General features: G+C 49.2%; 1 protein-coding gene across 3 annotated transcripts in view; it reads left to right on the top strand.

Annotated features, from left to right (window-relative positions):
• Window positions 1-17,009: 17,009 nt before the first annotated feature.
• LOC140492532 (transmembrane protein 272-like) overlaps window positions 17,010-27,051 on the top strand; it is a 25,129-nt gene continuing 15,087 nt past the window's right edge. The window contains exon 1 of one of the 3 annotated variants that reach the window (XM_072591461.1): window positions 17,010-17,168. The gene's annotated coding sequence lies outside the window, so the exon portion shown is untranslated. Of the gene's footprint in view, window positions 17,169-21,810; window positions 21,832-24,254; window positions 24,425-27,051 lie in introns of those variants that run through there. The other 2 variants (XM_072591463.1, XM_072591462.1) reach the window with 2 other exon arrangements.

The following is a 27,051-nucleotide window of genomic DNA, read 5'->3' as shown; positions in this document are numbered from 1 at the left end:
TTTACACAACTTAAAAAACCATACCATCTCCTCATGTGACTCAACGTCATAGGTTGTGATTGTCCCGGGCAGGTGGGTGAAGTTCCTGGGTCTTGAGGGTGAGGTTTTGCGTACCTTTATCAGATTCCCAAATGCTCTGAATCAAATATTTCTCTCCCTCAAAAGTCTGCGGAAAGCTGGAAAGAAACCAGAAAACACTGCCACAAACTGGGCCTCTCAGACATCATGGGTGCTGAGAGAGAGAGGGATTGACGGCGAGAGAGGGAGGGAAGGGAGAGAGAGAAGGAGGGAGGGAGAGAGAGAGAGAGAGAAAAGAGGGGGAGGAGAGAGAGGGAGAGAGAGAGGAGTGAGAGAGGGAGAGAGAAGGGGGAGGGTGGGAGAGAGAGAGAGAGGGAAGGGAGGAAGGGGGGGAGAGAGTGGGGGAGAGGGAGAGGGGAGGAGAGAGGGAGGGGGGGAGAGAGAGGGAGAGAGATGGGGAAGGGGGTGGGAGAGAGAGAGAGAGAGACAGGGAGGGGAGGGGGAGAGAGAGGAAAGAGAAAGAGGAACAGGAGGGGAGGGAGAGAGAGAGGAAGGGGGACAGAGGGAGAGCGAAGAAGAGGGGGAGAGAGAGAGAGAAAGAGAGACAGAGAAAGAGAGAAGGGGGAGGAGAGAGAGGGAGACAGAAGGGGAGGGGGAGAGAGAGAGTAAGAGACGGAGAGAGAGAGGTGTGAGAGGGGAGGAAAAGGGAGAGAGAGAGAGAAGCAATGGAAAGGGATAGGTATATACTGCAGGGCAAGAGTAATTGCTGGGGGAAAGGCAATTATGATGCAATTAGACAAGATTTAGGATGCATAGGATGGGGAAGGAAACTGTAGGGGATGGGCACAATTGAAATGTGGAGCTTGTTCAAGGTTTGGCTACAGCGTGTCCTTGATAAGCATGTAGCGGTCAGGCAGGGAGGAAGTGGTTGAGCAAGGGAGCCGTAGGTTATTAAAGAAGTTGTATCCCTTGTCAAGAGAAAGAAGAAGGCTCATATTAGGATGAGACATGAAGGGTCAGTTAAGGTGCCTGAAAGTTACACGTTAGCCAGGAAAGATCTAAAGAGAGAGCTAAGATGACCCAGGAGGGGTCATGGTGGATAGGATCAAGGAAAACCCTAAAGCTTTCTATAGGTATATCAGGAATAAAAGAATGACTGGAGAAAGATTCGGAAAAAGTGAGGACTGCAGATGCTGGAGATCAGAGTCGAAAGTGGGGTGCTGGAAAAGCGCAGCAGGTCAGGCAGCGTCTGAGGAGCAGGAGAATCGACGATGATGAGCAAGAGTCCTTCATCTGAGAAAGATTAGGGCCAAACAAGAATAGTAGTGGGAGGTTGTGCGTGGAGTCCTAGGAGATAGGGGAAGCGCTAAATGAATATTTTTGTCAGTATTCACACTGGAAAAAGACAATGTTGTTGAGGAGATTCCTGAGATACAGGCGACTAGACTAGACAGGATTGATGTTCGCAAGAAGGAGATGTTAGAAATTCTAGAAATTCTGAAATTAGATAAGTCCCCTGGGCCGGATGGGATTTATCCTGGGATTCTCTGGGAAGCCAGGGAGGAGATTGCTGAGCCTTTGGCATTGATCTTTATGTCATTGTCTTCAGAAGACTGGAGGATAGCAAATGTCATCCTTGTTGAAGAAGGGGAGTAGAGACAACCCTGGAAATTATAGACCATTGAGCCTTACAGTGAGTAAGGTGTTGGAAAGGGTTATAAGAGATAGGATTTATAATCTTTTAGAGAGGAATAAGTTGATTCGGGATAGTCGACATGGTTTTGTGAAGGGTAGGTCGTGCCTCACAAACCTTATTGAGTTCTTTGAGAAGGTGACCAAACAGGTGGATGAGAGTAAACCGGTTGATGTGGTGTATATAGGTTTCAGTAAGGCATATGATAAGGTTCCCCACTGTTGGCTATTACACAAAATAAGGAGACATGGGATTGAAAGTGATTTAGCAGTTTGGATCAGAAATTAGCTAGCAGAAAGAAGATAGAGGGTGGTAGTTGATGGGAAATGTTCATCCTGGAGTTCAGTTACTAGTGGTGTACCACAAGGATCTGTTTTGGGGCCACTGCTGTTTGTCATTTTTATAAATGACCTGGATGAGGGCATAGAATGATGGATTAGTAAATTTGCAGATGACACTGAGGTTGGTAGAGTTGTAGATAGGGCTGAAGGATGTTGCAGGTTACAGAGGGACATAGATAAGCTGCAGAGCTGGGCTGAGAGGTGGCAAATGGAGTTTAATGCAGAGAAGTGTGAGGTGATTCACTTTGGAAGGAGCAACAGGAATACAGAGTACTGGGCTAATGGTAAGATTCTTGGTAGAGTAGATGAGCAGAGAGATCTCAGTGTCCATGTACATAGATCCCTGAAAGTTGCCCCCCAGGTTGATAGTGTTGTTAAGAAGGCATATGGTGTGTTAGCTTTTATTGGTAGAGGGATTGAGTTTCAGAGCCACAAGATTATGCTGCAGCTGTACAAAACTCTGGTGCGGCTGTGCTTGGAGTATTATATGGTCCCCGCATTATAAGAAGGATGTGGAAGCTTTGGAAAGGGTTCAGAGGAGATTTACCAGGATGTTGCCTGGAATGGAGGGAAGATCTTATGAGGAAAGGCTGAGGGACTTGAGGCTGTTTTCGTTAGAGAGAAGAAGGTTGAGATGCGACTTAATAGAGAGATAGAATATGATCAGAGGGTTAGATAGGGTGGGCAGGGAGAGCCTTTTTCCAAGTATGGGAACGGCAAACACAAGGGGGCATAGCTTTAAATTGAGGGGTGATAGATACAGGACAGATATCAGAGGTAGGTTCTTTACTCAGAGAGTAGTAGGGGGCGTGGAACACCCTGCCTGCAACAGTAGCAGACTCGCCAACTTTAAGGGCATTGAACTGGTCATTGGATAGACATATGGACGAGAATGAAATAGTGTGGGTTAGATGGGCTTCAGATCGGTTCCACAGGTTAGCACAACATTGAGGGCAGAATGGTCTGTACTGCACTTTCATGTTCTATGTTCCCGAACATAGATAAGTTTCCCATGTGTTGAAGGGTGAGGGAGAGTGGACAGAAAAGTGGGGTTGAGGCTGAGATGAGATCAGCCTTGTTCATGCTGGATGGGTCCAGCAGATTCGAGAGGCTGAATGGCCCACTCCTACTTTACCACCGTTTGCAATCTTCTTAATGATAAAGAGTATTTTAGGGGCTCAGTCACAAACAATAACAGCTAATATATACTGTCACTTGGTGGTAAATGTTGCTGTAACATGAAACACGTTACCAAAATCTTTCATCCAGCACTCGTCAGGACACAATGCAAGAACGTCAAATTCCACTCACAACAATTTGTACTACAGGAAAGGGGGCCAACTGGATGGAAGGAGACTCAGATTGCCTGAACTGCAGGGAATTATGGGTTCCTGAAGTCTCCGTAATCTAAATTGTCGTAATCGTTTTGAAATTTGGCATTCTTGCATGTGGTCCTGATGGAGTGCGAGCTTCAGAAATACGTCCTTTTCCAGGGATATTCAAATTCCATTTATGTAGTACCTTCTACTGAACAATCTTCTTAATGATATGGGCTTGAAACTGCTCAGGAGTTTAATGCAGCTTCTAACAGGAGCTAACACTGATGCCTTCTGTCACTTTGTCCCTACCTATCTCTACATAGCTGTATGCTGCCCTCCCCCAAGTATTTTGTTTCATTTTAGTGGGACAGGAGCCTTCAGCCCTCTGTAACCCTAAACTCTCTCCCTGGAACTTTCCCTCCAATTTGTAACCTCCCTCTTCAGCTGCAATACCCTGCTCTGATCCTGTATCTCTGGTCATTAGTCACGGCCTTTAAGGTGTTTTCACCGGCAGGAGAGATTAGGACACTAGGGCTCCGCCTCAGAGAGAAGGGATGACCCTTTCGAACCAAGATGGGGAGGAATGTCTTCAGCCAGAGGTTGGTCAATCTGTGAAGCTGACTGCCGCGGAGCGCTGTGGAGACAAGCCATTCTCAAAGATCCATCCCACCCTGGCAATGTTTCTCTACAACCTCTACCATCGGGGAGAAGGTACACAAGCCTGAACACACACACCAGCTGGTTTCGAAACAGTTTCTAATGTTGTTAGAATACTGAATGGACTCACAAACTCTTAACATTCGCCTGTACCTGTGTTTTGATTTCGTTGCTGTTTCCCTAGTATTTATTATCTACACTATTTAACTCTGTGATCTGCCTGGATTGCTTGCAAGACAGAGATTTTCACTGTGCCTCGGTACATGGGACAATAAATTCAATTCAATCCAATTCACTGAGTATAGAGTCATCAAGTCATCAAGAAATAGACCCTTCAGTTCAACTGGTCCACGCCAACCAGACATCCCAATCTGACTTAAAGCCTTTTGCCAACATTTGACCCATATCCCTCCAAACCCTTCCTATTCATTTGCCCATCCAGATGCCTTTTAAATGTTGTAATTGTACCGGCCTCCACCACTTCCTCTGGCAGCTCATTCCATACACGTACCACCCTCTGTGTGAAAAAGTTGCCCCAAGGTCCCTTGTAAATCTTTCCTCTCTCACATTAAACCTATGCCCTTTAATTTTGGACTCCCCCACCCCAGGGAAAAACACCTTCGTTATTTACTCTACCCATGCCCCTCATAATTTTGTAAACCTCTATACGGTCACCCCTCAGCCTCCGACACTCCTGGGAAAACAGCCCCAGCCTGTTCAGCCTCTCCCTGTAGCTCAAACCCTCCAACCCTGGCAACATCCTTGTAAATCTTTTCTGAACCCTTTCAAGTTTCACAACATCTTTCCGATAGGAAGGAGACCAGAATTGCACGCAATATTCCAACAGTGGGCTCACCAATGTCTTGCACAGCTGTAACATGACCTCCCAACTCCTGGACTCAATGCAAAGACCAAAGAAGTGAGTAAAACATTTCCTGATGAAGGGCTTATGCCCGAAACGTCGACTCACCTGCTCCTCCGACGCTGCCTGACCTGCTGTGCTTTTCCAGCACCACACTCTCGACTCTGACTCTCCAGCATCTGCAGTCCCCACTGTCTCCAGGTATACCAAATGCCTTCTTCACTATCCTGTCTACCTACAGCTGCACTTTCACGGAACTCTGAGCCTGCACTCCAAGGTCTCTTTGTTCAGCAACACTCCCCAGGACCCTACCACTATTAAGGCAGAGACAGATGAGTAATTGATTAGTCGGGGGGAGGAGGGGGGGGGGGTCGAGGGCTATACAGGGAGAAGGCAGGAGAATGAGGGTTGAGAAACAAACCAGCTGTGGTCGAATGGTGGAGCATACTCGATGGGCCGAATGGCGTGATTCCACTCCTATATCGCATGGTCACTTCTTCCGTTGCTGCTTAGTGCCCAATCTGTGGGGTATCACAGTTGGTCCACACTAAGCGGCACTAAGTAAATGCAGGGTGGTTGACATTTCCCTGAAGCTGAACATACTTGCTAAAGACGGTCATTGGAATTTTCCGTTTCCACAGAATTCCTGCGATTCCTTACCGTGATGGTGGATATTGCGTACATCGCCACAGGTGAGTAACAACGATAAAGCTTGAGGCAAAATGGCTGGAGGTAGGGGGCGTCAGTCCAGACACCGAGTCGACCTTGGTACCCACCCAGAAGGCAGAATTGGCAGTGGGGGAAGAGGAAGGGGGAATAAAGTGAGGATGAGAAAGGGATAAGATGAGTTACCATGAAGAGAGAGTTTGAGAGAAATTGAGGGAGCGGGCGCTGAGTGGGAAAAGAAGATGATTTGGTCCACTCCGCTCTACGAAGTCAGCTCCACTAGCCTTGGCATGGACGGTGGGAGAAAGTGAGGACGCTGGAGATCAGAGCCGAGAGTGTGTGGTGCTGGAAAAGCACATCCGGTCAGGCAGCGTCCGAGGAGCAGGAGAATCGACATTTCGGGCATAAGCCCTTCATCAGCTGTCAATCCTGATGAAGGGCTTAAGCCCGAAACGGTCGATTCTCCTGCTCCTCGGACGCTGCCTGACCTGCTTGTGCTTCTCCAGCACCACACTCTCGACCCTTGTCAAGTAAACCCGAGAGAAAATCCCTAGGGGTTTGGGTGTTTAATTCTCGATGTTTGCGTCACATGTAGATGGAGTGGTTAAGAAGGTGTTTGACATGCTTGTCTTCATTGCTCAGCCCTTTGAGTACAGGAGTTGGGGCGTCATGTTGAGGTTGTACAGGACATTGGTGAGGCCTCCTCTTGAGAACTGTGTCCAGTTCTGGTCCCCCTGTTATAGGAAGGATATTTTTAAACTGGAGAGGGTTCGGAAGAGATTTACCAGGATGTTGCCGGGTATGGAAGGTTTGAACTGTAAGGAGAGGCTGGGACTGTTTTCACTGGAGCGTCGGAGGTTGAAGGGTGACCTTATAGAGGTTTATAATATCATGAGGGCCCTGGATAGGGTAAATGACAGGTATGTTTTTCCTAGGGTGGGGGATTTGAAGACTAGAGGGGCATATTTTAAATGTGAGAGGAGAGAGATTTAATAAAGACATGAGGGGCAAGGATTTTACACAGAGGGTGATTCGTGTGTGGAACGAAGTTCCTGAGGAAGTGGTGGATGTGGGGACAGTTACAACGTTTAAAAGACATTTGGATAAGTCCATGAATGGGAAAGGTTTGGAGGGATATGGGCCAGGAGCAGGCAGGTGGGACTGGTTTAGTTTGGGATTGTGGTCGGCACAGACCCGAAAGGTGGTTGAAACCAACTGGGGCAGAAGCGGGTGCTGCAGATGCTGGAGATCAGAATCAAGATTAGAGTGGTGCTGGAAAAGCACAGCAGCATCCGAGGGGCAGGAAAATCGACGTTTCGGGCAAAAGCCCTTCACCAGGAAGCTCTTTTCCAGCGCCACTCCAATCCTGACGGTGGTTTAACCTGAAGGTCACCTTGCCTCAGGCGAAGGGAGACATTGAGAAGGAGACTCCTCAGCTGGTGTGGGAGTTGAGGCCTTGCTGCCTACATCACACACCGGCCCCACTGAGCTAACGGTGGTTAGTATAACCAGTCTATTTTGACTGAATCAACGGTAAAAACAATCCAAATGCTTTTCGGTGGAGAGTCTATGACTCTATCAGTGGAATTCAGAGCTGAACCCTGAATAATAGGCTGATGGGTTTGGGGGTGAAGTTAGCAAGTTGCAGAATTTTCCCATTAATTTGTACCAATGAAGTTGTACTGTATCTTGCAGGTATCAAGCACCACGACTCCTGTACAAAAGGACGGTCACTACCTTACTATCTGATCTTCTGTGGCAGCTGTGATCTCATGTTTACCGTCGTTTCACTGATCCCGCAGACCTCTGATGGTTGGGACAAGTCAAAGGGAATGCTCTCCTTCAGCCTATCACACTCATTTGCTGAGTCCTGGAAATATGTCCCAGATCACGTCAACTTTTTCCTTTTTGCAGCAGGTACACATTTCACTGGTTGCACAGTTTTTTGAGGTTTACTGATCACTGTCGATGACAAAGCAACTAATTATGTCCTTGTGGACCTGGGTATCACTGGCTGGGCCCAGCATTTATTTCCCCGTCCCTAGTTTCCCCTTGAGGTGAGCTGTAGTCCGTGTGCTGGAGGGACACCCACGCTGTGCCATAAGGGAGGGAATTCCAGGATTTTGATCCAGAGACACTGAAGGGAAGGCCGATATATTTCAAACTTTATGGGAGGGGGAAATGGCTCAGAGGGGAACTTGTAAGTTGTGGCCCTGTCAGGACATTGGAAGTGACTCTCCACTGAAAAGCACTTGTATTGTTTTTACCGTTGACTCAGTCAAAGTAGACTGGTTATACTAACTGTTAGCTCAGTGGGGCCGGTGTGTGATGTAGGCAGCAAGGCCTCAACTCCCACACCAGCCGAGGAGTCTCCTTCTCAATGTCTCCCCTCACCTGAGGCAAGGTGACCTTCAGGTTAAACCACCGTCAGGATTAGAGTGGCGCTGGAAAAGAGCTTCCTGGTGAAGGGCTTTTGCCCGAAACGTCGATTTTCCTGCCCCTCGGATGCTGCTGTGCTTTTCCAGCACCACTCTAATCTTGATTCTGATCTCCAGCATCTGCAGTACCCGCTTCTGCCCCAGTTGGTTTCAACCACCTTCAGTCATCTCCTTATAAAGAGAACAACAGGTCTATGGTTTGATAGGGTTATGACGATAAGGCTATGGTGACTAGGATTCCAGTAACACTGTTACCGTACTAATGTAGTGAGAAGATTTGAGTATTGGAGTAAGGATTCTGAATTAGGGTGGTGCTGGAAAAGCACAGCAGTTCAGGCAGCATCCGAGGAGCGGGAGAATCGACGCTTCGGGCAAAAGCCCTTCATCCCTTCATCCAGAATCTGGTTTCCAGCATCTGCAGTCATTGTTTTTACCTATTGGAGTAAGGATGTCTTCCTGCAGTTATACAGGGCCTTGGTGAGGCCACACCCTGAGTATTGTGTGCAGTTTTGGTCTCCTAGTCTGAGGAAGGACATTCTTGCTATTGAGGGAGTCCAGCGAAGGAACACCAGACTGATTCCCGGGATGGCAGGACTGACATATGAGGAGGGGTTGGATCGTTTGGGCTTGTACTCACTGGAATTTAGAAGGATGGTTGGGGAGGGGGGGGTTTGGAATCCCACAGAAACATGTAAAATCCTGACGGGACTGGATAGGCTAGATGCTGGAAGAATGTTCCTGATGTTGGGCAATGTCCAGAAGTAGGGGTCACTGTCTAAGAATAAGGGGGTAAGACCATTCAGGGTGGAGATGAGGAAGAATTCCTTCACCCCGAGAGTCAGGAACCTGTGGAATTCTCTCCCAAAGGAAGCTGTCGGGGATAGTTCAGTCGAAATATACAAGATTCTTCTGGCTAAAGAGATCAAGGGAGGGAAAGTGGGCATGGGATACTGAGATTGCATGACCAGCAGTGATCATATTGAATGGTAGGGCAGGCTTGAAGGGCTGAAGGGCCTGCTCCTGCTCTTTTTTTAATATATTTCTATCAGTACTTAACCGATCTTTCCAGTTTTTGAGATGGAATAATTCTGTGAGTCAGTATTCTCACATAAAGAAGTACATCTACACTCGTGCCCCCGTAATGCCAGGCGCAAGACCATCCCTAACATGTGGGAGCTTAGCTATCTTCCCTTGGCATTCAGTGATGCTCCCATCCAAGCAAGGCGGTTTTCCCTGAAAGCCTATCAACCAGCTCTGGGCACAAATCAGGAAGGCAAGGGAATGCTCTTCCCCAGGAACTTGAGACTTCCCAGAATAAAGCAGTCTGTTGGGTTGGTACTTTGCCTGTTAGATGTCAGAGCTCGGTGTTCTCTGCTATTGATTGTGAGGCTGGACCATTGGAGAAGAGTTTGGCAGAGCACGTAAGTAGGAGATAGCGAATGGTGGACTTTTTGGAGTGGATGACCAGCAGAGTGCTGGAAGGATCACACTGTTCTTTGTCATTTACGGAAATGATTTGGATGTGAACGTAGGAAGTATGGTTAGTAAGTTTGAGGAAGACGCCAAAATCGGAGGTGTAGTGGACAGCGAAGAGGGTTGCCTCAGAGTATAATGGGATCTTGATCAGATGGGTCAATGGGCTGACAAGTGGCACATGGGATTTAATTTAGATACATGTGAGCTACTACATTTTGGAAAAGCAAATCAGGGCAGGACTGACACATTTAATGGTAAGGTCCTAGGGAGAGCTACTGAACAAAGAAACCTTGGAGTGCAGGTTCGTAATTCCTTGAAAGTGGAGTTGCAGGTAGATAGGGTAGTGAAGAAGGTGTTTGGTATACTTTCCTTTATTGGTCAGAGTATTGAGTATTCACAGACTCGTAGAGTCATAGAGATGTACAGCATGGGAACAGACCCTTCGATCCAACAGGTCTACACCGACCCTCCGAAAAGTAACCCTTCTCCTACCCTATTATTACCCCTAACTAATGCACTTAATCTGCACATCCCTGGGCACTATGAGACAATTTAGCACGGCCAATCCACCCTAACCTGCACATCCCTGGGCACTATGAGACAATTTAGCACGGCCAATCCACCCTAACCTGCACATCCCTGGGCACTGTGGGACAATTTAGCACGGCCAATCCACCCTAACCTGCACATCCCTGGGCACTATGGGACAATTTAGCACGGCCAATCCACACTAACCTGCACATCCCTGGACACTATGGGACAATTTAGCACGGCCAATCCACCCTAACCTGCACATCCCTGGGCACTATGGGACAATTTAGCATGGCCAATCCACCCTGACCTGCACATCCCTGGGCACTATGGGACAATTTAGCATGGCCAATCCACCCTCACCTGCACATCCCTGGGCACTATGGGACAATTTAGCACGGCCAATCCACCCTAACCTGCACATCCCTGGGCACTGTGGGACAATTTAGCACAGCCAATCCACCCTAACCTGCACATCCCTGGACACTATGGGACAATTTAGCATGGCCAATCCACCCTGACCTGCACATCCCTGGGCACTATGGGACAATTTAGCAAGGCCAATCCACCCTAACCTACACATCCCTGGGCACTATGGGACAATTTAGCAAGGCCAATCCACTCTAACCTGTACCATCCCTGGGCACTATGGGACAATTTAGCACGGCCAATCCACCCTAACCTGCACATCCCTGGACACTATGGGACAATTTAGCACGGCCAATCCACCCTGACCTGCACATCCCTGGGCACTATGGGACAATTTAGCACGGCCAATCCACCCTAACCTGCACATCCCTGGGCACTGTGGGACAATTTAGCAAGGCCAATCCACTCTAACCTGTACCATCCCTGGGCACTATGGGACAATTTAGCACGGCCAATCCACCCTAACCTGCACATCCCTGGGCACTATGGGACAATTTAGCACGGCCAATCCACTCTAACCTGTACCATCCCTGGGCACTATGGGACAATTTAGCACGGCCAATCCACCCTAACCTGTACATTTTTGGACTGTGGGAGGAAACCGGAGCACCCGGAGAAAACCCACACAGACACGGGGAGAATGTGCAAACTCCACACAGTCAGTCACCCGAGGGGTGGGATCGAACCCGGGTCCCTGGCGCCGTGAGGCAGCCGTGCTAACCACTGAGCCACCGTGTCGCCCGAGTATCGGAGTTGGGAGGTCATGTTGCAGCCTCCTATTGGTTAGGCCACGGTTTGAATAGCATCTGGATGGCTAGGTCAGATTGGGATGTCCGGTCAGCACAGATGAGTCGGACCGAAGGGTCTGTTTCCGTGCTGTATAACTCTATGAAGTTCCTAAATGAGCTCCATTCATGGCTTGGTAAAACAGTGAGGGTAGGTGCAACGGGAACATATATGTGAATGAAAAGTGCAAAATGGTGGGGGGGGGGGGGCTGGAAGAGTTCTCTATTCAACAAGATCAGGGTTGATCGTGTGTCACAACTCCACCCACATCCCCTCAGTATGCAGCATCCTACTGACATCCACTCTGAATGAACACAGCTCAGAAACACATTGCCATTTCGCCGGTTTCCCGGTCAAAAATCCCTTCCCAATTTTCCAGCAACGGTCGCATCCCAGAAACAAGTTATCATTATTCCCTTCGCGGACGCATTGCTTTAAGGGGCAAGAGTTGCTATCACTTCACTCTTGAGTTGAGGGCATTGCTAGCTGGGCCTAGCGCGTATTTGCCGTCCCTAATTGCCCCTGCAGAAAGGCGGTGGTCAACGGCCTTCTTGAGTCACCACTGAAGTCATTTGGTGTAGGGATACCCACGGCCAGCAAGGTTAGGGAGCGACACTCAGTCACAACAGTGTGTACCAACCACAAGATACACTGCAAAAATTCACCAAGGCACCTTAAACAGCACCTTCCAAACCCACACCTCTTGCAGCTAGAAGCGCAAGGGCAGAAGATTCAATGGGAACACCACAAGTTCCCCCCACCCCCCTCACCATCCTGACTTGGAAATATATTGCCCTTCCTTCAGTGTCGCTGGGTCTGAATCCTGGAGTTTCCTGATGAAGGACTTTTGCCTGAAATGTTGATTCTCCTGCTCCTCAGATGCTGCCTGACCTGCTGTGCTTTTCCAGCACCACTCTGATCATGACCCAGAATCCTGGAGCACCCTTCCCTAGCAGCACTGTGTCCCGGCGTGTGGGTTTTAGTGACTACAGAGTTTTACTTGGCCAGTGTACCCAGCATCCCTTGCTGTTCGGTGCTGTGTGGTTGTCCCTACAGCACGTGGGACTGTAGCGGTTCAAGAAGGCAGCTCACCCCCACCTGCTCAGGGGGGTAGCAAGGGACGGGCGATAATGCTGGGCCCAGCCAGTGACGCCCAGGTCCTGTGGATGAGTAAAGAAGTGGAGTTGACCAAATGACGAGGGGAAGGCAGTTCTTGGACAGGATTGTGTGTGACCTGGCGAGACAGAAAGTCTCCCAATGTCAGAGCAATGTGCCTCAAAACTGCTTCAGTGGCTATGTCAAAAGCTGCGAAAAATCTTGTTAATTTAGCGAGAGGAGGGAGTGCAGCCTCCACTGACACTTTTTTTTAGCAATAAGAGTATCCAAAAGTACACAGAGCTCTGGACAGGATGGACTGACATTCCCCCATTGACTGAACTCAATGGAGGTGCCATTTGAATGATCTTTAACCATGTCCTTCTCTTCCATTTTAACGCAGGAAATGCCCTCATCTACTCCATCCATGAGCCAGACTATGACAGCCGAGACTCTCCCGAATTCTGTGATAGATCCCTGTACCTTTTCGCTCTCTACACCCACCTTACTTCATACGCCGTCTACCTGGTCATAACCTTCTGCAATTACTGGCAGGATTGTCGGGTGAGGAGGCTGTTGTTAAGAAGGCGAACCTTCCAGACCTCCCGATGAGTTGTTGCCTGGACTTGTTAAATCCTGAAGCCCTGGAATGATGTTTATTGGGTCTCCAAGGACGTGTTGGATTATAGACTGTGCCACAAAGGCGAAAAAGGAAAACTAAACATTGTTTCGTTCCCTCAGTACAATAACCTCCATCAACCAAACTGGATATTAAGTTGAATAATCTGATCGAATTCATTAAAAAATCCTTTTCCCCATAGGAGGTTAATGACATGGTATTTTTACGTTACCACCAATGATTTATAGAGTCATAGAGATGTACAGCACGGAAACAGACCCTTCGGCCCAACCCGTCCATGCCGACCAGATCTCCCAACCCAATCTAGTTCCACCTGCCAGCACCCGGCCCATATCCCTCCAAATCCTTCCTATTCATACAACTATCCAAGTGCCTCTAAAATGTTGCAAATGTACCAGCCTCCACCTCTTCCTCTGGCAGCTCATTCCATACACATACCACCCTCTGTGAAAAAGTTGCCCCTTAGGTCTCTTTTATATCTTTCACCTCTCACCCTAAACCTATGCCCCTCTAGTTCTGGACTCCCCCACCCCAGGAAAAAGACTTTGCTTATTTACCCTATCCATGCCCCTCATGATTTTGTAAATCGACGTTTCAGGCAAAAGCCCTTCATCAGGACTCCTGATGCAAACCTTATGCCCGGAACGTTGATTCTCCTGCTCCTCGGATGCTGCCTGACCTGCTGTGCTTTTCCAGCACCACACTCCAATTTCCAGCATTTGTAGTCCTCACTTTCTCCAAGTCTTTAGCTGCCTGGCCCCTAAGCTCTGGAAATTTCTCCTTAAATCTCTCCACCTGTCTCTCTCTCTCCTCCTTTACATTGATCCTTAGGACCAGCCACTGCCAGAGTGTAGCAGTTGTGGCTGTACAGGACATTGCTGAGGTAACCTTTGAGATACTGTGTTCAATTCTGACCAGACTTCAAAAGATATCTGATTAGCTGGACAGTGCATTGGGACACAGAGTCATAAAACACAAAAAATCCCTTCAGTCCAACCAGTCCAAGCTGAGATTATGTGGTTGTGAAGATCATACGATATAGGGGTGGGTACAGGCCATTCAGCCCATCCAGTCTGCTCTCCCCTTCAATGCTGGCTGGTATATGTCTCAACCTTATTCTTCTGTATTCTCCCCATAACTCTTAATCCCCCTCACCAATCAGGAACCTATCTCTCTCTCTCTCTGTCCTTAAAGACACTCCATGTCTTCCCCTCCACACCCCTCTGGGGCCATGAGTCCCACAGAGTCCCCACCTTCTGGCTGGAGAAATTCCTCCCCACCTCAGTCCATCCCTTCACCCTGAGGCTGTGCCCTTGGGTTCCTCGTCTCTCTGGGCGGTGGAAACATCTTCCCCACCCCCCCACTCTGTCCCAGGCCTCTCGGTATTCTGTATGTTTCAAACCAATTCCACGCCCCCCGCCCCCCCACCACCGCCCCCAACCCTCCATCATCGTTCTAAACCCCATCGGGTACAGAACCCGGACTCCTCAACCATTCCCCGTGTGACAAGCCCTTCATCCCGGGTTCCTTCTTGTAAACCTCCTCTGAGCCCCCTCCAACATTCTTCCTTGGATTATGGGGCTCCAAAGTGCTTACAGTATTCCCGACACTATGGGACAATTTAGCACGGCCAATCCACCCTAAACTGCACATCCCTGGGCACTATGGGACAATTTAGCACGGCCAATCCACCCTGACCTGCACATCCCTGGGCACTATGGGACAATTTAGCACGGCCAATCCACCCTAACCTGCACATCCCTGGACACTATAGGACAATTTAACACGGCCAATCCACCCTAACCTGCACATCCCTGGGCACTATGGGACAATTTAGCACGGCCAATCCACCCTGACATGCACATCCCTGGGCACTATGGGACAATTTAGCACGGCCAATCCACCCTAACATGCACATCCCTGGGCACTATGGGACAATTTAGCACGGCCAATCCACCCTAACCTGCACATCCCTGGGCACTATGGGACAATTTAGCACGGCCAGTCCACCCTAACCTGCACATCCCTGGGCACTATGGGACAATTTAGCACGGCCAACCCACCCTAACCTGCACATCCCTGGGCACTATGGGACAATTTAGCACGGCCAATCCACCCTAACATGCACATCTCTGGGCACTATGGGACAATTTAGCACGGCCAATCCACCCTAACATGCACATCCCTGGGCACTATGGGACAATTTAGCACGGCCAATCCACCCTAACCTGCACATCCCTGGACACTATAGGACAATTTAGCACGGCCAATCCACCCTAACCTGCACATCCCTGGACACTATGGGACAATTTAGCACGGCCAATCCACCCAAACCTGCACATCCCTGAGCACTATGAGACAATTTCACACGGCAATCCACCCTAACCTGCACATCCCTGGACACTATGGGACAATTTAGCACGGCCAATCCACCCTAATCTGCACATCCCTGGACAATATGGGACAATTTAGCACGGCCAATCCACCCTAATCTGCACATCCCTGGACACTATGGGACAATTTAGCACGGCCAATCCGCCCTAATCTGCACATCCCTGGGCACTATGGGACAATTTAGCACAGCCAATCCACCCTAACATGCACATTCCTGGGCACTGTGGGACAATTTAGCACGGCCAATCCACCCTGACCTGCACATCCCTGGGCACTATGGGACAATTTAGCGCGGCCAATCCACCCTGACCTGCACATCCCTGGGCACTATGAGACAATTTCACACGGCCAATCCACCCTAACCTGCACATCCCTGGACACTATGGGACAATTTAGCACGGCCAATCCACCCTAATCTGCACATCCCTGGGCACTATGGGACAATTTAGCACGGCCAATCCACCCTAACCTGCACATCCATGGGCACTATGGGACAATTTAGCACAGCCAATCCATCGTAACCTGCACATTCCTGGACACTATGGGACAATTTAGCACGGCCAATCCACCCTAACCTGCACATCCCTGGGCACTATGGGACAATTTAGCACGGCCAATCCACCCTAACCTGCACATCCCTGGACACTATGGGACAATTTAGCACGGCCAATCCACCCTAACCTGCACATCCATGGGCACTATGGGACAATTTCGCACGGCCAATCCACCCTAACCCGCACATCCCTGAGCACTATGGGACAATTTCGCCCGGCCAATCCACCCTAACCTGCACATCCCTGAGCACTATGAGACAATTTCACACGGCCAATCCATCCTAACCTGCACATCCCTGGACACTATGGGACAATTTAGCATGGCCAATCCACCCTAACCTGCACATCCCTGGGCACTATGGGACAATTTAGCACGGCCAGTCCACCCTAACCTGCACATCCCTGGACAATATGGGACAATTTAGCACGGCCAATCCATCCTAACCTGCACATCCCTGGGCACTATGGGACAATTTAGCATGGCCAATCCACCTTAACCTGCACATCCCTGGGCACTATGGGACAATTTAGCACGGCCAATCCACCCTAACCTGCACATCCCTGGGCACTATGGGACAATTTAGCACGGCCAATCCACCCTAACCTGCACATTTTTTGGACTGTGGGAGGAAACCCACGCAGACACAGGGAGAATGTGCAAACTCCACACAGACAATCGCCCCGAGTCGGGAATCGAACCCAGGTCCCTGGTCCCGTGAGGCATCAGTACCAACTGAGCCACCGTGCCAGCCTCAGCATTGTAAGAATAGAGTGTATTTAGGTTAAAGCCTAAGGGTGGACATCTACAACACATTAGTAAGTGAAAGAACTGTGAATAGTGTAAAAGGTCTGAGGAAGGCTCTCTGGACCCGAAACGTCAACTCTGATTTCTCTCCACAGATGTTGCCAGACCTGCTGAGTGTTTCCAGCGATTTGGAACACAACACCTCACACTTGCCTTTAAATACATATAAAAGTTCGGGTCCCGGCTTTCTCTTTATAATGTTTTGCGGAGTGGGGGAGGTCTGGTTTGGTGCTTAACATTAGGACTTGTGAAAAGGAAATCATTCAGAATTTGTCTTTCTTTCCTCTGTTATCTCTGATCGAAGTGGTGTTGGTGTAGGATAATTAAGTGCCCTGAGGCCAGTTCCTTTTTAAGCAACCTCCCACATGATAAACAGAAAGAGGAAATGTAGCTGTTTGAACCGCTCGCCTCTGTTCATTCGGACTCCTCTTCAGATGCCTGGTGATTCTGATTAACTCTCGCAGGTAACGTCCACTGTCCCCAGCTGTCTTTTCTCGTTTCGGCCCAGCCTTTGCGGAGGGAAACATGTTTGTTAATTTACTGGCGTTCTGCCTCAGCTCAAGACGGAGGGAACCAACAGCCCTGTCGTCCGTTCGCTTTCACGGCTGTCGTAACGCTGCTCTCTTTTCGCTCCTCACAGACTAACGTCTCGAATTTCAGTGTCCCCACCTCTGAGCCAACAGCCCACCTGCTCCAGAAGTGTGCAATAATATCTCTGAACAGAAAATAACCCCCTCTTCTCTTCTCAGACCATCGTACATTATTTCTGAGAGGGTAGCATCGGTTGTTCCATAAGAACATGATGTTTAGGAACAGAATGAGGTCCATCAGGTCTGCCCCGCCATTCGAACATGGCTGATATGTTCCTCAACCCTATTGTCCTGCCGTCTCCCTGTAACCCTCGAACCCCCAGGCTAATCCAGAACCTATCTGTCTCTGTTTCAAAGACACTCAGAGACTTACCCTCCACAGTCCTCTGTGCCCAATCAGTTCCACAGACTCCCCACCCTCCGGCTGAAGAAACTCCCCCCTCATCTCTGTCTATCCCTTCACCCTGAGGCTGTGGCCTCAGGCTCCAGTCTCTCTGACCGGTGGAAACAACTTCTCCATGTCCACTCTATCCAGGCCACTCAATAGGTGGCACGGTGTCTCAGTGGTTAGCGCTACTGCCTCCCAGTGCCAGGGACCTGGGTTCGATTCCAGCCTCAGGGCGAGGTCTGTGTGGAGTTTGCACGTTCTCCCCGCGTCTGTGTGGGTTTCCTCTGGCTTCTGGATTGGCTGTGCTAAGTTGCCCATAGTGTCCAGGGATGTGTGGCTAAGCCATGGGAAAGGCAGGGAAAGGGTAGGGATGCTCCTCAGAGAGTTGGACTTGTTGGGTTGCTTGGCAAATACTCCTCCTGTAAGTGTCAATCTGATTTTCCCCCCCCCCTCTACCCCCACCAGCACCCGTCATCATTCTAAACCCCATTGGGTACAGACCCAGGGTCCTCAACCACTCCCCATATGTCAAGCCCTTCACCTCCGGGATCATTCTTGTAAACCCCCTCTGAACCCCTCCCTCCAAGGCCAGCACACCCTTCCTTAGTTATGGGGTCCGAAACAGCTCACAATATTCCAAATGCATTCTGACCAGAGCCTCACACAGCCTCAGCAGTACATTGTCTACAGGAATAGTGCCAGAAGACTGGAGGATAGCAAATGTGATTCCCCTGTTCAAGAAGGGGAGTAGAGACAACCCTGGTAATTATAGACTAGTGAGCCTTACTTCAGTTGTTGGTAAAGTGTTGGAAAAGGTTATAAGAGAGAGGATTTATAATCATCTAGAAAAGAATAATTTGATTAGGGATAGTCAGCACGGTTTTGTGAAGAGTAGGTTGTGCCTCACAAACCTTATTGAGTTCTTTGAGAAGGTGACCAAACAGGTAGATGAGAGTAAACCGGTTGATGTGGTGTATATGGATTTCAGCAAGGCGTTCGATAAGGTTCCCCACAGTAGGCTATTGTACAAAATGCAGAGGAATGGGATTATGGGAGATGTAGCAATTTGGATCAGTAATTGGCTTGCTGAAGGAAGACAGAGGGTGGTGGTTGATGGGAAATCTTGGAGTCCAGTTACCAGTGGTGTACCACAAGGGTCGGTGTTGGGTCCACTGCTGTTCGTCATTTTTATAAACGACCTGGATGAGGGTGTAGAAGGGTGGGTCAGTAAATTTGCAGACGACACTAAAGTCGGTGGAGATGTGGATAGTGGCGAAGGATGTTGTAGGTTACTGAGAGACATAGATAAGCTGCAGAGCTGGGGCTGAGAGGTGGCAAATGGAGTTTAATGCAGACAAGTGTGAGGTGATTCACTTTGGTCGGAGTAACTGGAATGCAAAATACTGGGTTAATGGTAAGATTCTTGGTAATGTAGATGAGCAGAGTGATCTCGGTGTCCAGGTACACAGATCCTTGAAAGTTGCCACCAGGTTGACAGGGTTGTTAAGAAGGCATATAGTGTTTTAGCTTTTATTAATAGAGGGATCGAGTTCCAGAACCATGAGGTTATGCTGCAGCTGTACAAAACTCTGGTGCGGCTGCACTTGGAGTATTGTGTACAGTTCTGGTCACCGCGTTATAAGAAGGATGTGGAAGCTTTGGAAAGGGTGCAGAGGAGATTTACTAGGATATTGCCTGGTCTGGAGGGAAGGTCTTACGAGGAAAGGCTGAGGGACTTGAGGCTGTTTTTGTTGGAGAGAAGAAGGTTGAGAGGTGACTTAATAGAGACATATAAGATAATCAGAGGGTTAGATAGGGTGGACAGGGAGAGTCTTTTTCCAAGTATGGTGACGGCGAACGCGAGGGGACACAACTTTAAAGTGAGGGGTGATAGATATAGGGCAGATGTCGGAGGTAGTTTCTTTACTCAGAGAGTAGTAAGGGGATGGAATGCTTTGCCTGCAACGGTAGTGGATTCGCCGACTTTAAGTACATTTAAGTCGTCATTGGACAAGCATATGGACGTACATGGAATAGTGTCGGTTGGATGGGCTTCAGATTGACAGGTCGGCGCAACATCGAGGGCCAAAGGGCCTGTACTGAGCTGGAATGTCCCATGTTCTATGTTCTATCCCTGTTCTTGCATTCTAACCCTCTCGGAATGAATGCTAACATCGCATTTACCTTCGTAACTGCCAGCTGAACCCGCATGTTAACCTTGAACGACTTTCAATGACTAACAATTAATTTCCAAAAGCTGGACTTCAGTTTACACCAGTCAATTGCAATTTAAAGGTTGGTCTGCATTGATTTGGAACCTGAAACCTTCAACCCACCGACCTGGAACTTCTGCTGAGAGATGTTTCGCCCCAGTTTTGCAAACGTTTAGGGCAAATTGGGTGATCCAGTTTAGAAATCAAATGTGATAGCAATACGAGGAAATGTGAAACTGTGCAATAGGGCAGGAAGAATGGGAAAAAAAAACAGAAGTCTTTTGTCGAGATTAGCAAGAAATTCAAGGCCAATCAGCAACTGCTTGATCCTGTGAATGACTTACTTTCGAAAGTGAGGTTATTAAATGATAATAGTCTGGTGACTGACGACACATTAGATGGTGGAGAGGACAACATAAAATTACAAAGAGCTTGTAAATTACAAAGGCTTGTCCTTCATTACTCAGACTTTTGAGTTATAGGGGTTGGGACGTCATGTTGAGATTGTACGGGGGAGGCCTCTTCTGGAGGACTCTGTCCAGTTGTGGTCTCCCTGTTATAGGAAGGGTATTATTAAACTGGAGAGGGCTCAGAAGAGATTTACCAGGATGTTGCCAGGCATTGAAGGTTGGAGTTATAAGAAGAGGCTGGATAGGCAGGGACTTTTTCACTGGAGTGTAGGAGGTCTATAACATCATGAGGGACGTAAATAAGGTGAACGGCAGGTGTCATAGAGTCATAGAATACAGAAACAGACCCTTCGGCCCAACCAGCCCATGCCCAACATAATCCCAAACTAAACTAGTTCCCACCTGCCTGCTCCTGTCCCATATCCCTCTGAACCTTTCCTCTTCATGTATCCATCCAAACGTCTTTCATACCATAAGACATAGGAGTGGAAGTAAGGCCATTCGGCCCATCGAGTCCACTCCGCCATTCAATCATGGCTGATGGGCATTTCAACGCCATTTACCCGCACTCTCCCCGTAGCCATTAATTCCTTAACACGTTACAACTGTGCCCATATCCAACACTTCCTCAGGATGCTCATTCCACACACGGACCACCCTCTGTGTAAAAGATTTGCCTCTCAAGTCCTTTTTAAAAAAATCTCTCCCCTCTCACCTTAAAAAAATGTGCCCCGTCTTCTTGAAACTCCCCCAAGCTAGTGAAAAGACAATTACCATTAACTCTATCTATACCCCTTCATTGTTTTCTAAGCTTTGATCAGGTCACCTCTCCAACTCCTGCTCTCCAGTGTCTCAGTCTAACCAGCCTTTCCTTATCACTTAAACCTTTCACACCCGGCAACATCGTCTCCCTCGAGTGGGGGATTTCAAGACAAGGGGGGCGTATTTTTTAAGGCGAGAGGAGAGAGATTTTAAAAGGGCGTGGGGCAACTTTTTAACGCAGAGGGTGGTTCGTGTGTGGAATGACCTTCCTAAGGAAGCGGTGGGTGTGGGGACAGTTACAACACGTTTGAGAGACATTTGGATCAGGACATGAATGGGAAAGGCTTGGAGGGAGATAGGCCAGGAGCAGGCAGGTGGGACTAGTTTAGTTTGGGATTGAGGTTGGCACGGACTGGTTGGGCCGAAGGGTCTGTTTCCGTGCTCTATGACTCTATGGCAGAAAATAATCAAGGAAGTTACTGACTTATATATTTCGCGGTCTTTGAAGATTGGCCTTGAAGAGGGGCTAAGTTACGTTTACAAGAATGATACTCGGTCTTCAGGGGTTAAGTTATACAGAGGAGGCCTGGTTTCTTCAGAAGGTTAAGGGGTGATCTGGTCGAAGATATTAACAGGAAAAGACAGGGTAGATAAAGAGAAACCATTTCCACTGGCGGGGGTTTCTAGAACTAGGAGGCAGAGTCTGAGAATGAGGGCCAGACTCGTTCAGGAGAGGCGTTAGGAAGCACTTCGACACACAAAGGGTGGGAGAGGTTTGGAATGCTCTTCCACAAATGGCACTGAACGCTGAGTCAGTTTTTAATTTTAAATCTGAGGCAGATAAGTGCTTGCCAAGCAGAAGATATTCAGGTTTGCAGCTTAAAGGCAGGCAAGTAAAGTTAGGCCTCAGATGTTTTCCCTGAAGCGTCGAGGCTGAGGGGAGACCTTATAGAGGTTTACAAAATTATGAGGGGCATGGATTGGCATAGGTTTCAGGTGAGAGGGGAAAGATGTAACAGAGACCCAAGAGGCAACATTTTCACACAGAGGGTGGTACGTGTATGGAATGAGCTGCCAGAGGAAGTGGTGGAGGCTGGTACAATTGCAATATTTAAGAGGCATTTGGATAGGTATATGAATAGGAAGGGTTTGGAGGGATAAGGGCTGGGTGCTGGCAGGTGGGACTAGATTGGGTTGGGATATCTGGTCGGCATGGATGGGTTGGGCCGAAGGGTTTGTTTCCGTGCTGTACATCTCTATGACTCTGTACCATCATCTCACTGAATGGTGGAAATGGCATTAAGGGCCTTTTCCGATGAGATGCCTCTTTGGATCAGTTGAGTGTATATTCATGAACCTAGTTATTTTGATGGTCGATACGTTGAGGGAGAATAGAGTTAAGGAAAGCAGCAGCATGTCCACACCCTATTTGAAAAGGATGTGTTTGTCATGGTTGGCTCAGCGGTTAACATTGTTGTCTCAGGATCCATGGTTCGATTCCAGCCTAGAATCATAGATTCCCCACAGTGTGGAAACAGGCCCTTCGGCCCAACAAGTCCACACTGACCATCCAAAATGCAATCCACGCAGACCCATTTCCCCAACCCATTATCCTGTATTTCCACCAGACCTAACCTGCACATCCCTGGGCACCATGGGACAATTTAGCACGGCCAATCCACCCTAACCTGCACATCCCTGGGCACTATGGGGTGATTTAGCACGGCCAATCCACCCTAACCTGCACATCCCTGGGCACTATGGGACAATTTAGCACGGCCAATCCACCCTAACCTGCACATCCCTGGGCACTATGGGACAATTTAGCACAGCCAACCCACCCTAACCTGCACATCCCTGGGCACTATGGGACAATTTAGCACGGCTAATCCACCCTAACCTGCACATCCCTGGGCACTATGGGACAATTTAGCACGGCCAATCCACCCTAACCTGCACATCCCTGGGCACTATGGGACAATTTATCATGGCCAATCCATCCTAACCTGCACAACTCTGGGCACGATGGGACAATTTAGCACGGCCAATCCACCCTAACCTGCACATTCCTGGACACCATGGGACAATTTAGCAAGGCCAATCCACCCTAACCTGCACATCCCTGGGCACTATGGGACAATTTAGCACGGCCAATCCACCCTAACCTGCACATCCCTGGGCACTATGGGACAATTTAGCATGGCCAATCCACCCTAACCTGCACATCCCTGGGCACTATGGGACAATTTAGCACGGCCAATCCACCCTAACCTGCACATCCCTGGGCACTATGGGACAATTTAGCACGGCCAATCCACCCTAACCTGCACATCTTTGGACTGTGGGAGTAAACCAGAGCACCCGAAGGAAACCCACACAGACACGGGCAAACTCCACACTGACAATCACCCTAAGGGGTGGCACGGTGGCTTAGTGATTAGCCTCGTGGGAAATGCATCTTTGACATACCCCCGTGTTCCCTGGCCAACATCTCTGCTGCTTCTGGTTTGCTCCAGTGAAGCTCAGTGCAAGCTGGAAGAACCGCACCTCATTTTCCGCTTGGGGGGGGTTCCAGCAGCCCTCAGGACTCAATATCGGGATCAATCATTTAAAGACCTGAGCACCTTCTCCCACACTCTTACCCCAACCCCCACACACCAGGCCTCACCATCACACATTGCTACCACACAGCGTCCCATTGTCAGCCATGAACGGTCGCCATTAGCAGCCACTGATTCTCCCAGGTTGACCATGACCCAGCCTGTTGTCTGTCCAACTGCTGTTCTCTCTCTCTCTCTCTCTCTCTCTCTCCCCCTCAAGGCTCGATCTCCTTCTCTAGCATGTATACCAGCCTATCCCTAGCTACAAACAGTTCTGAACAAGATTCTCTAACCCTGAAACATTAATTCTATTTTCTATCCCACAGAAGCTGCCAGATCCTGCTGAGTTTCTGCTTGTGATACAGATTTGCAGCATCTTTAGTTTTACTTTTGGTTCACTAATGCCCTTCGGGGAAGGGAAATCTGCCACCCTTCCCCGTTCTGGTCTCCACGTGACTCCAGAACCACTGCCTAGTGTGGTTAGCTCTTAACAGCTGAGCTAGCCTACATCCTGTCTGTCACATGCAGCACCTCTCACTCCTTCAGAGTTGTTAGTTTGTTTTTACAGAAAGGAGGGCACTCTGCGTTGTGGTCCTTGCAAGAAGCAGCCAGGGGTTGTGGTTTTTTGTTTCAACTCTTTCAGAGGATGTGGTCAGCACATTTCTGCTCAGAAATCAAGTAGCTCATCTGCACGTTAAGAGGGAGTAGCTGAGGAGGATTTGCTGAGCCAAGAAAACAGGGACATTCAAGGATTGTGGTAGGATTGTCATCACAGTCACTATTGCTGAGGTGGACTTTCGTTTGCAGTTTTATTAAAACAAATTCAAACCCCACCTACTGAGCCCATCCAACTCACAGTGGGACTTGAAACCCCGACTCTCTCTCTCTCTCTCCCTCTCTCTGTCCCTCTCTCTTTCTGTCTCTCTGACTATCTCTCTCCCTCTCTCTTTCTGTCTCTCTGTCTCTCTCTCTCTCCCTTACTCTGTCCCTCTCTCTCTCTCTCTGTCTCTCTCCCTCTCTCTGTCCCCCCCCTCTCTCTCTCTCTCTCTGTCTCTCTCTCTGTCCCCCTCGCTCTCTATCCCCCTCTCTCTCTGTCTCTGTCTCTCTGTCTCTCACTCTGTCTCTCTCTCTGTCTCTCTCTGTCTCTCTCTCTCTAAGTCTCTCCCTCTCTCTGTCCCTCTCTCTCTCTCTGTCCCTCTCTCTATGTCTCTCCCTCTCTCTGTCCCTCTCTCTCTGTCTCTCTCTCTCTCTCTGTCCCCCCCTCTCTCTCTCTCCCTCTCTCTGTCCCTCTCTCTCTCTCCCTCTTTCTGTCCCTCTCTCTCTCTCTCTCTCTCCCTCTCTCTGTCCCTCTCTCTCTCTCCCTCTTTCTGTCCCTCTCTCTCTCTGTCTCTCTCCCTCTCTCTGACCCCCTCTCTCTCTTTCTCTCTCTCCCTCCCTCTCTCTGTCCCTCTCTCTCTCTCTCCCTCTTTCTGTCCCTCTCTCTCTCTGTCTCTCTCCCTCTCTCTGACCCCCTCTCTCTCTTTCTCTCTCTCTCTCCCTCTCTCTGTCCCCCCTCTCTCTGTCTCTCTCCCTCTCTCTGTCTCTCTCTCTCTCTCCCTCTCTGTCTGTCTCTCTCCCTCTCTCTGTCTCTCTCTCTCTCCCTCTCTCTGTCCCCCTCTCTCTCTGTCTCTCTCTCTCTCTCTGTCTCTCTCCCTCTCTCTGTCTCTCTCTCTCTCCCTCTCTCTGTCCCCCCTCTCTCTCTGTCTCTCTCCCTCTCTCTGTCCCCCCCCCTCTCTCTCTGTCTCTCTCCCTCTCTCTGTCCCTCTCTCTCTCTCTCTGTCTCTCTCTCTCTCTGTCTCTCTGTCCCCTCCCACCCTCTCTCCAAAGATCTGCTCAGTTTCTTCAGGACTTTCTGTTTTCATTGTTACGAGCTCAGGCGTCTGGATTGCGAGTTATATGAAGTTACTGTTAACCAACAACCCAGAGAACTGAAATTGGGCTTTTAAAAAAAATTAATTCATGGGTTGAGGGCGTCACTGACTGGGCCCAGCATTTATTGCTCATCCCTAATTGCCCAGTGGGCAATTGAGAGTCAACCCTATTGCTGTGGGTCTGGAGTCACGTGTAGGCCAGACCAGGTAACGATGGCAGTTTCCGTCCCTGAAGGACATTAGTGAACCAGATGGGATTTTCCCAACAATCGACAATGGATTTATGGATCATCATCAGACTCTTAATTCCAGATTCGATTTTTGAATTCAAATTCCACCATCTCCTGAATCCCCAGAACATTATCTGGGTCACTGGATTAACAGCAATAATATCACTAAATTGTTGCCACCCCCTGATGGTGCCCTCTGCTGTTGGAAAAATTCCAGGTCACAAAACCCAAGAACATATTGGGTGGCAGGTTGGCTCAGTGGTTAGCACGGCTGCCTCATGGTGCTAGGGATCTGGGTTCGATTCCACCCTCGGGTGATTGTCTGTGTGGAGTTTGCACATTCTCCACGTGTCCACGTGGGTTTCCTCTGGATGCTTCTGTTTCCTCTCACGGTCCAAAGATGTGCAGTTTAGGGTGGATTGGCCGTCGTGCTAAATTGTCCCATAGTGCTCAGGGATGTGCAGGTTAGGGTGGATTGGCCGTGCTAAATTGTCCCATAGTGCCCAGGGATGTGAGGGTTAGGGTGGATTGGCCGTGCTAAATTGTCCCATAGTGCCCAGGGATGTGCAGGTTAGGGTGGATTGGCCGTGCTAAATTGCCCCATAGTGCCCAGGGATGTGCAGGTTAGGGTGGATTGGCCGTGCTAAATTGCCCCATAGTGCCCAGGGATGTGTAGGTTAGGGTGGATTGGCCGTGCTAAATTATCCCACAGTGCCCAGGGATGTGCAGGTTAGGGTGGATTGGCCGTGCTAAATTGTCCCATAGTGTCCAGGGATGTGTGGGTTAGGGTGGATTGGCCGTGCTAAATTATCCCACAGTGCCCAGGGATGTGCAGGTTAGGGTGGATTGGCCGTGCTAAATTGCCCCTTGTGTCCAGGGATGTGCAGGTTAGGGTGGATTGGCCGTGCTAAATTGTCCCATAGTGCCCAGGGATGTGCGGGTTAGGGTGGATTGGCCGTGCTAAATTGTCCCATAATGCCCAGGGATGTGCGGGTTAGGGTGGATTGACCGTGCTAAACTGTCCCATAGTGTCCAGGGATGTGCAGGTTAAGCCCTTCATCAGAAACGTCGACTCTCCCGCTCCTCGGATGCTGCCTGACCTGCTGAGCTTTTCCAGCACCGCTCTCTCGACTCTGATCTCCAGCATCTGCAGCCCTCCTTTTCTCCTGAAAAGACGTGCCCTGGTTTCAGGTGATTTGCTAATGAAGAGGGAGAGAGAGAGAGAAGGTTTGAGGTGTGATGCC

The sequence above is a fragment of the Chiloscyllium punctatum genome, chromosome 21, assembly GCF_047496795.1.
Source record: "Chiloscyllium punctatum isolate Juve2018m chromosome 21, sChiPun1.3, whole genome shotgun sequence".
Taxonomy (NCBI): Eukaryota; Metazoa; Chordata; class Chondrichthyes; order Orectolobiformes; family Hemiscylliidae; genus Chiloscyllium; species Chiloscyllium punctatum.
Note: the sequence above shows the minus strand (reverse complement) of the source record. Positions and strands in the feature narration are given on the sequence as shown.